Consider the following 10,284-nt stretch of genomic DNA (forward strand, 5'->3'; position numbering starts at 1 on the left):
AACCCTCACAGGACGTGGGTTCAAGGCTTGAGTGAACCACATTCAAGACTCACGGGACCCAGTTCCAAACTTCACGGGACAGGGGATCGAGCCTCTTGGGTCCCGGCCTCGAGCCTTGTGGGACCCAGATTCGAGACACGTGCCCCACCTTCAAGCATCATGGGACCTGGGTTCAACTTTCGCGGGACCCCGCTGAGGCTGGCCTTACCACCCTCCCGTGGAATTAGCAGTGAAACCTGTGGATAGAAACCAGCTAGCCCCTCAGGCCTGAGCCTAAGACACCCACCCATCAGTGGAATTTGAAGAAGGAAAACCTGTGGCCAGGAACACATGTTAAAGCCTTAGAGAAAACAGGTTCAAGCCTTGTGGAACACGGGTTTGAGATTCATTGGACCAGTTGTCGAGCAACCTAGGACCAGATTTTGAGCCTCATGGGCCCATGTTCAAGCCTCTCAGAGTCCAGGTTCGAGCATCAAAGACCTGGGTTCAAATATCTCGGGACACTGATGTTGCTTGCTTTACCACCCTCCATTGGAATTAGCAGTAACACCTGTGGCCAGAAGCCAGCTAGACTTAATCTTGGGCCTAAGACATCCATCACTGGAAATTGAAGAAGAAAATCATATGGATAGAAGCCGAAAACAGTCATCTGCTAAGTGGTAGAGTGTTATAGTAGCTAATTAATAGATTCTAAACACCAGATACTCTATATGCCATAGGAAAAGACAAAACAAGAGAGCAATGTCTGCAATTCAAGTAATAAAATACAATGTGCAAAAACCCGCAATACACAGAATGGTTAGAAATAACCAGATGGGAGGCTGGGCAGTAGCACAGTGAGGTAAGCACACTTGGCACAAAGCCCAAGGACCAGCATAAGGATCCCCTTTTGAGGCCATGGTGCCTACACTTCCAGTGGGGGCTCACTTTACAGGCAGTGAAGCCAGTCTGTAGATATCTCTTTCCCCTCCACTCTCAATTTCTCTCTGTTCTACCTGATAGAAAAGACAGCAATAGAACAACAATAATAATAACATCAGTGACAAATATCAACAACAAGGGCTTCAAAAAGTAAAAAAAAAAACTACCACCCAGGTGTAGTGGGTTCATACTGCATGCACCTGGGCCCCAGCAATAACCCTGGAGGCAAAAAAAAAAAAAAAAAACTGAAGTTGTGTTTTCTTGCTGCCGTGTGGACATGCTGAAGAATGTATCTGACCAATAAAAAGGCTCAGTATCCTTAGATTATATATATATATATATATATATATATATATAGTTTTTATTTTTTTTACATGGGACCTCATTTCAAAACTTTAGAAACAAACTGAAGGGTCAGGTGGCAGCACACCTGCCTAAATGCAGACACTACAATGCACAAGGACCCGGGTTAAAGCCTTGCAGAAACCAGGTTCAAGCCTTGTGGAATCCGGGTTGGTCCTGGGTTCAATCCTCATAGGGCCTGGGATTGAGCCTCTCAGTGTCTGGGTTCAAATATCCCAGGACACCGATGATGCTTGCTTTATAATTCTCCCTTGGAATTAGCAGTAACACCTGTGGCCAGAAGCCCAAAAAAGTCATCTGCTAATTGGTAGAGAGTTGGTCTAGATAATTAATATGTTCTAAACACCAGATATTCATTATGCCATAGGAAAAGACAAAACAATGGTCTAAGAGTAATTTGTACATTTCAACTCAAAATCCACTGCAGAAAAGCTCACAATAAACAGAATGCTGAGAAACAACCATACGTGAGGTAACCACACTTGGCACAAAGCTCAAGGACCAGCATAATACTCCCAGTTTGAGCTCCTGCCGGATGGGGTCACTTCACAGATGGTGAAGCAAGTATGTAGGTGTCTATCTTTCTCTCCCCACTCTGTCTTTGCCTCCTCTCTCAATTTCTCTCAGTCCTAGCCAATAGAAAAGACAGCAATAAGAACAACAATAATCAAAACAATAATAATAACAATGACAATAATTAAGAACAATCGCTCCAAATAGTGAAAAACTAGCTCTCAGGAGCAGTGGATTCATAGTGGACACACCTGAGCCCCAGCACTATGAAAGAGAAAAAAAAAAAAGCAAAAACTGATGGTGTTTTGCTGCCACCTTCTGGACATGCAGAAGGATGCATCTCACTAAGAAAAAAAACTTTTTAAAAATTATCTTTATTTATTGGATAGAGACAGGTAGAAATTAAGAGGGAAGGGGATGACAGGGAGGGAGACAGAGAGACATCTGCTGTCCTGCTTCACCACTTGTGAAGATTTCCACCTGCAGGTGGGAACGAGGGGATCGAACCTGGGTCCTTGCACATTGTAACATGTGTACTCAACCAGGTACGCCACCATCTGCCCCCTGAAAAAACTCTTATCTTTAGATAATATATATATATAATATATACTATATATAATATATATATATATATATGTTAACATGTGACCTCATTTTAAAAAATCTTTAAGAAACAAACTGAAGAGTCAGGTGGCAGCACCCCTGGTTAAATGCACAAACTACAGTGCACAGAAACCTGGGTTAAATCCTCGGATATACCAGGTTCAAGCTTAGTAGAACACGGGTTTGAGATTCAGGGACTTGGTTTCAAGCAATGTGGAACCAGGCTTCAAGCCTCTCGAGCCTGGGTCAAACCTCTCTCAGCCCAGTTATGAGCCTCTCAGAACCTGGGTTCAACTATCGCAGGACACCAATGCTTTACTATTCTCCATTTGAATTAGCAGGAACACCTGTGGCCATAAGGCAGCTAGACTTAAGCCTGGGACTAAGACACCCATCACTGGAATTTGAAGAAGAAAATCCTGTGGCGAGAAGCCCCCAAAAGTCATCTGCTAAGTGGTAGTGAGTTGGCCTAGCTAATTAATATATTCAAACACCAGATACTCAGTATGCCATAGGAAAAGACAAAACAATGGTCTGAGAGTAATTTCTGCAATTCAATTCATAAAAACCACTGTGCAAAAACCCAGAATACACAAAATGCTTAGAAACAACCAGATGGGGGGCCAGGCAGTAAAAGAGTGTGGTAAGCACACTTGGCATAAAGCCTAAGAATCAGCATAAGGATGCCAGTTTGAGAACCCAGCTCCTCACCTGCTGGGTGGGAGGGTCACTTCACAGGCGGTGAAGCAGGTCTGTAGGTGTCTATCTTTCTCTGCCCTGTCTGTCTTCCCTTCCTTTCTCAATTTCTTTCCCCCTAGCAGATAGAAAAGACAGCATTAAGAATAGCAACAATGATAACAATCAAGAAGGGCGCCCCAAAGTGAAGAAAAAAAAAACTAGCTCCCAGGATCAGTGGATTCTAACTGCATGCAGTGGAGCTCTAGCAATAACCAAGGAAGAAAAAAAAAAAAAAAACAAAGTGGTGTTTTGCTGCTGCCTTGTGGATATGCTGAAAAAATGCATCGACTAAGTAATTATATATATATTATTATATAAAGATACAATCTTTATATATATATGGTTACATAGAACCTCATAAAAATCTTAAAGAAATTGTGAAGGGTCAGGTGGTAGCACACCTGGCTAAATGCACAAGAACCCGGCTTAAAGCCTAGCATAATCCGTGGTCAAGCCTTGTGGATTCTGGAGGCCATTCATGGGACCTGAGTTTAAGGTTTGTGAGAACCACATTCAAGACTCACAGGACCCAGTTTCAAGCCTCACAGGACAGAGGATCTAGCCTTGAGGGTCCCGGGTTTGAGCCAGGTAGTATCTGGTTTAGAGCCCCGTGTTACCCGGTTTCGAGCCTATGGCCCTGCATTCAAGTCTCACAGAACCTGGTTTCAAGATTTAAAATTCACAAGACCCAAGTTTAAACCTTGTGTGACTGTCGCAGGACCCTACTGAGGCTGGCTTTACTAGCCTCCATTGGAATTAGCAGTAAAACCTGTGGACAGAAGCCAGCTAGACTTAAGCCTGGGCCTAAGACACCCATCAGTGCAATTTGAAGAACTAAAACCTGTGGCCAGAGGCCAAAAGGAGTCAGCTCTTAAGTTTTAGAGAATTGGCCTAGCTAAATTAATATATTCTAAACACCAGATATCCCTCAAGGCCCATGTTCCAGTCTCACTGGCCTGGGGTTCAAGCCTCTTGGGGTCCAGGTTCCAAGCTCGCAGGGCCAGATTTTGAGGCTCGGGTGGCCCATGTTGGAGCTCATGTGGCTCAGGTTCCAGACTCGCAGTGCCCATGCTGGGGGCTCATGGGACACGGGTTCCAAAGTCTCAAGGCCCTAGTTCGAATCTCATATGGCCTGGGTTTGAGCTTCGCATGGCCCAGGTTCAAGCTTCATAGGTCCCGAATTATAGCCTTGCATGGCCCTGGTTCAAGCCTTGTGGGTCCTGGATTCGAGCCTCATGGGGAGAGATTAAAGCCTCGAGGGGCCCAGGTTCGAATCTCGAGAGGCCCAGGTTCGAGGGTCGCATGCCCCGGGTTCCAGTCTCATGGGGCCTGGGTTCAAGCCTTTTTTTATCTGGTATCCAGCTACATGTGTCCCAAGTTTGAGTCTTTGGGGGCTGAGTTTGAGCCTTGTAGAGCCTGGGTTCAAGGCTTGAGGGGCCTGTGTTTGAGCCTCGCATAGCTTGGGTTCAAGCCTTGGGTGGCCCAGACTTGATTCTCTCTGGGCCCAGGTTGGGACCTCATGGGATCTGTATTTGAGCCACAGCAGGGCCTGGGTTTGAGCCTTGTTGGACCTGGATTGTAGGCTCAATGGGGCCTGGGTTTGAGCATCCCAGGGACCAGGTTCGAGGTCTTGTGGCCCCCGTTCCAGTATCGTGGGACCTGAGTAAAAGCCTCGTCAGGACCAGGTTGTAGCCTCGTGGGATCCTGATTCGAGATACATGGGGCCAGGTTTAGAGCCTCAAAGACCCAAATTCGGGATTTATGGGGCTCAGGTTAAAGCCTTGTGGAGCCTGGTTTCGAAACTAGAGGGGTCCAGGTTGGAGGCTCATGTGGCATGGGTTCCAGCCTCCCGGGGTCCAGTTTAGATGCTTCACAGGTGGTGAATCGGGTCTATAGGTGTCTTTCTCTCCCCTCTCTGTTTTGCCTCTGATCTCAATTTCTCTCAGTTCTAGCCAATAGAAAAGACAGTAATAATAATAACACTGACAACAATAAACAGCAAGGGCTCCAAAAACTGAAAAAAGTAGCTCCCACATATAAGTGATTCATAGTTCTTGCACCCCAGGCCCAGCAATAAACCTGGAGACAAAAAAAAAAAATATGATGGTGTTTTGCCTCGAGTTGTGGACATGCTGAAGAATGCATCTGACCAAGAAAAAGATTCTATCTTTAGATAATTATATATATATATTTACATGGGACTTCATAAAAAATCTTAAAGAAACTGTGAAGGGTCAGGCGGCAGCACACCTGGATAAATGCATACACTACTGTGCAGAAGGACCCATGTTAAAGCCTCGTAGAAAACAGGTTCAATCCTTGTGGAACCCGGGTTTGAAATTCAGGGGTTCAGGTATCAAGCAATCTGGGACCATGGTTCGAGCCTCATGGGGCCCAAGTTTGAGTCTCTCAGGGTCCTGGTTTGAGCATCACACAACCTGGGTTCAAATATCTCGAGACAATGGTGCTGCTTGCTTCACCATTTTCCATTGGAATTAGCCTATGTAATTTATGAAAATCAACTCATAAAATTCACTGTGCAAAAACCCACAATACACAGAATGCTTTGAAACAAGCAGATGGGGCTTGTGCAGTAGCACAGTTGAGGTAAGCACTCTTGGCACACAGCCCAAGGGCTGGCATATGTATCAGGAATTTTGCCTCTGGTTCCTGACCAGCTGTGGGGTCACCTCATAGGTGGTGAAGCAGGTCTGCAGGCATCTTTCTCTTCCCTCTCTGTCTTCCCCTCCCCTCTCAATTTCTTTCCAACCTAGCCAACAGAAAAAATAGCATTAAGAATAACAATCATGGGAGTCGGGCGGTAGCACAGCAGGTTAAGCGCAGGTGGTGCTAAGCACCAGGACCAGTGTAAGGATCCCGGTTCGAGCCCCCGGCTACCCACCTGCAGGAGAATCACTTCACAAGTGGTGAAACAGGACTGCAGGTATCTATTTTTCTCTCCCCCTCTCTGTCTTCCCCTCCTCTCTCCATTTCTCTCTGTCCTATCCAACAACAACGAGATAAACAACAGCTACAACAATAAAACAACAAGGGCAACAAAATGGAATAAATAAATATTTTTTAAAAACATTGTTTAAAAAAAAGAATAACAATCATAATAGTAACAACAATGACAACGATAAACAAAATGGGAGCCAAAAAGTGAAAAATCTACTTCCTAGGAGCAGTGGATTCATGGTCCAGGCACAGAGCCCCAGCAATAACCCTGGAGGCAATAACAAAAACAAACAAAAAAACCCCACCAAAAAATGGATGGTGTTGCTTTGCTGTCGCCTTGTGAACATGCTGAAGAATGCATCTGACCAAGAAAAAGACTATCTTTAGATAATAATATATATATGTTTACATGGGACCTCATTAAAAAATCTTAAAGAAACTGTGATGGGTCGGGTGGCAGCACACCTGGATAAATGCACACACTACAGTTCACAGGGACACATGTTAATTCCTTGCAGAAAACATGTTCAAGCCTTGTGGAACCCAGGTTTGAGATTCATTGGATCAGGTATCGAGTAACCAGAGACCAGGGTTTGAACCTCATGGGGCCCAGGTTCAAGCCTCTCAGGGTCCGGGTTCGAGCATCACAGGACCTGGGTTCAAATACCTCGGGACAATGGCGCTGCTTGCTTTACCACTCTCCATTGGAATTAGCAGTAACACCTGTGGCCAGAAGCCAGCTAGACTTAATCCTGGGCCTAAGACACCCATCACTGGAATTTGAAGAAGAAAATCACATGGATAGAAGCCCAAAAAAGTCATCTGCTAAGTGATAGAGTGTTATAGTAGCTAATTAATAGATTCTAAACACCAGATACTCAATATGCCATAGGAAAAGACAAAACAATGAGAGTAATTTCTGCAATTCAACTCATAAAATCCAATGTGCAAAAACCCGCAATACACAGAATGCTTAGAAATAACCATATGGGGGGCTGGGCAGTAGCACAGTGAGGTAAGCACACTTGGCACAAAGCCCAAGGACCAGCATAAAGATCTTAGTTTGAGTCCATGGGGCCTAAATTTCCAGTGGGGGCTCACTTCACAGGTGGTGAAGCAGGTCTGTAGGTATCTTTCTCTCCTCTCTCAATTTCTCTGTTCTACCTGATAGAAAATACAGCAATAGAACAACAATAATAACAACAACAATGACAAAGATCAACAAGGGCATCAAAAAGTGAAAAAACTACCTCACAGGTGGGTTCATACTGCACACACCTGAGCCCCAGCAATAAACCTGGAGGCAAAAAAAAAAAAAACACAAAACACTGAAGTGGTGTTTTACTGCTGCCTTGTGGACATGCTGAAGAATGCATCTGACCAATAAAAAGACTCAGCATCTTTATATTATATATATGTGTGTGTGTTTACATGGGACCTGATTTCAAAAACTTTAGAAACAAACTGAAGGGTTAGGTGGCAGCACACCTGTCTAAATGCAGACACTACAATACACAAGGACCCGGGTTAAAGCCTTGCAGAAACCAGGTTCATGCCTTGTGGAATCCGGGTTTGAGACTCATGGGACCAGGTATCGAGGAATGTGGGACCTGGGTTTGATCCTCATGGGGCCTGGGATTGAGCCTCTCAGTGTCTGGGTTTGATTATCACAGGATTTGGGTTCAAATATCACAGGACACTGATGCTGCTTGCTTTACCATTCTCCCTTGGAATTAGCAGTAACACTTGTGGCCAGAAGCCCAAAAAAGTCATCTGATAATTGGTAGAGAACCCAAGCCATGCGATGCTCGAACATGGGCCCCACGAGCCTCGAACCCTCGCACAAGGCTCAAATTCAGCCCCCAAAGACTCAAATGTGGGACACATGAAGCTGGATACCAGATAAAAAGAGGATTGAACTCAGGCCCCATGAGACTGGAACCTGGGCCATGCGACCCTCAAACCTGGGACTCTCGAGATTTGAACCTGGGCCCCTCAAGGCTTTAATCTGACCCCATGAGGCTCGAATCTGGGACCCACAAGGCTTGAACCAGGGATGTGCGAGGCTCTGATCCTGGACCTATGAAGCTTGAAACTGGTCCGTACAAAGCTCAAACCCAGGCCACGTGAGATTCGAACTAGGGCCTTGAGTCTGGAACCCTAGCCACATGAGCTCCAACATGGGCCACCCGAGCCTCAAACTGGCCCCGCGAGCTTGGAACCTGGACCCCAAGAGGCTGGAACCCCAGGCCAGTGAGACTGGAACATGGGCCTTGAGGGATATCTGGTGTTTAGAATATATTAATTTAGCTAGGCCTATTCTCTACCACTTAAAGGATGACTCCTTTTGGCCTCTGGCCACAGGTTTTAGTTCTTCAAATTGCACTGATGGGTGTCTTAGGCTCAGGCTTAAGTCTAGCTGGCTTCTGTCCACAGGTTTTACTGCTAATTCCAATGGAGGCTGGTAAAGCCAGCCTCAGTGGGGTCCTGCGACAGTTGAACCCAGGTCCCACGAGGTTTAAACTTGGGTCTCGCAAATTTTGAATCTTGAAACCAGGTCCTGTGAGGCTTGAATGCAGGGCTGTAGGCTCAAAACTGGGTCCCACGAGGCTATAAAGCAAACACTACCTGGCTCAAACCCATGACAGTAACACCTGTGGCCAGAAGCCCAAAAAAGTCATCTGCTAATTGGTAGAGAGTTGGCCTAGATAATTAATATAGTCTAAACACCAGATATTCATTATGCCATAAGAAAAGACAAAACAATAATCTGAGAGTAAAATTTGCATTTCAACTCAAAATCCACTGCACAAAAGCTCACAATAAACAGAATGCTGAGAAACAACCAGATGGAGAGCTGGGCGCACAAGAGGTAAGCACACTTGGAACAAAGCCCAAGGACCAGCATAATATTCCCGGTTTGAGTTCCCAGCTCCTCACCTGCTGGGTGGGGTCACTTCAAGGTGGTGAAGCAGGTCTGTAGGTGTCTATCTTTCTCTCCCCCCTCTGTCTTTGCCTCCTCTCTCAATTTCTCTCAGTCCTAGCCAATAGAAAAGACAGCAAGAACAACAATAATCAAAACAACAATAATAACAATGACAATGATTAACAACAATTGCTCCAAATAGTGAAAAACTAGCTCTCAGGAGCAGTGGATTCATAGTGGACACACCTGAGCCTCAGTACTATGAAAGAGAAGAAAAAAAAAAGCAAAAATTGCTGGTGTTTTGCAGAAATTGCTGGACATGTAGAAGGATGCATTTCACTAAGAAAAAACATATCTATATATTATTATTAAATAATAATATATATATATGTTTACATATATCTTTAAGAAATCTTTAAGAGGGGGTCGGGCAGTAGCACAGGGGGTTAAGCGCAGGTGGCTCAAAGCACAAGGACCGGCATAAGAATCCCGGTTCGAGCCCCGGCTCCCCACCTGCAGAGAAGTCGCTTCACAGGTGGTGAGGCAGGTCTGCAGGTGTCTGTCTTTCTCTCCCCGTCTCTGTCTTCCCCTCCTCTCCATTTCTCTCTTTCCTAGCCAACAACAACGACATCAACAACAACAACAATAAAAAACAAGGGCAAGAAAAGGGAAAATAAATAAATATTTTTAAAAATTAAAAAAAAATAAAAGAAATCTTTAAGAAACAAACTGAAGGGTCAGGTGGGGCCAGGTTTCGAGCCTCAGGGGCCCAAATTCGGGACTTGCTGGGCTCAGGTTAAAGCCTTGTGGAGCCTGGTTTCGAAACTAGAGGAGTCCAGGTTGGAGGCTCACGTGGCATGGGTTCCAGCCTCCCAGGATCCGGTTTGGAACCTTGCAGGACCGGGTTCTGTGGTGACGCAATATGCTGGTGACCATGGACGGAAGCCCTGACACAGTGCTGACATCAGCCTAGGCGACAGAAAGCTGACAGAGTATGAAGTGATTTGCGCAGGCGCATGGTGGACTGTAGGTGGATCCAGACTGCTGGTGTGCAAAACATTGTTGGTAGGCTGAATAGACTTAAAATAACAGCCAGACAGAACTCTCACGCTCTTTGCCTGCAGCTGGCTTCTTCTCCTGGTCAGAAATATCTGTGTGCAGGTTCTCCAGGCATCCATCCCGCAGATGCCATGTCTACTTCTCCTGGGAACTGAAGACCTATGACTTGGTTAGTCGGTATAATTTTAGACCCCTGTACAGCT

General features: G+C 45.4%; 1 long non-coding RNA gene across 1 annotated transcript; it reads right to left on the reverse strand.

Annotated features, from left to right (window-relative positions):
• Window positions 1–5,351: 5,351 nt before the first annotated feature.
• Window positions 5,352–10,027, reverse strand: LOC132534622 (uncharacterized). The gene is made up of 3 exons (XR_009546342.1): window positions 9,875–10,027; window positions 9,037–9,136; window positions 5,352–5,908 (listed from the first exon to the last, which is right to left on the reverse strand). It is a non-coding gene; the product is annotated as an uncharacterized LOC132534622 (long non-coding RNA).
• Window positions 10,028–10,284: the final 257 nt, after the last annotated feature.

Source organism: Erinaceus europaeus, chromosome 19 (assembly GCF_950295315.1).
Source record: "Erinaceus europaeus chromosome 19, mEriEur2.1, whole genome shotgun sequence".
NCBI lineage: Eukaryota > Metazoa > Chordata > Mammalia > Eulipotyphla > Erinaceidae > Erinaceus > Erinaceus europaeus.